Genomic DNA, 434 nt, shown 5'->3' with positions numbered 1-434 from the left:
AAATTATGTAACCGTAACTTTACGACCCTAAAGTAGCGTTGTTAATTTGACACTTAGTTGACTTATAGATCCTTTTGTTGTCGACCAGTTGTATTTACACATATTTCTTTATCAATTATTGTATAATGTAACGTGTCCATTCATTATAGCTAAGATTTCTTATTGTTAAACATACATTCAGGGATATATGGGATACTATTTGTTAACGATAACTACAATACCCCCCACTATATATAATATAATGTAAAGTGCCTACTCATTAGAGCTAAGCTCTCTTGTTGTTAAACACACTTTTAGAAAATATTGGATATTATTTGTTAAGGATAACTATAATACCCCACACTGAAGTCTAAAACAGATTTTTTTCTGACATTTAACTGTTTTGTAAATACTCTAAATAAATGACGAGTAGACATCGAAACATTGTAAGGCAA

This window comes from Ciona intestinalis, unplaced genomic scaffold, assembly GCF_000224145.3.
Source record: "Ciona intestinalis unplaced genomic scaffold, KH HT000083.2, whole genome shotgun sequence".
Lineage (NCBI taxonomy): Eukaryota > Metazoa > Chordata > Ascidiacea > Phlebobranchia > Cionidae > Ciona > Ciona intestinalis.
The sequence above is the reverse complement of the archived record's forward strand: the minus strand, read 5'-3'. Positions refer to the sequence as shown.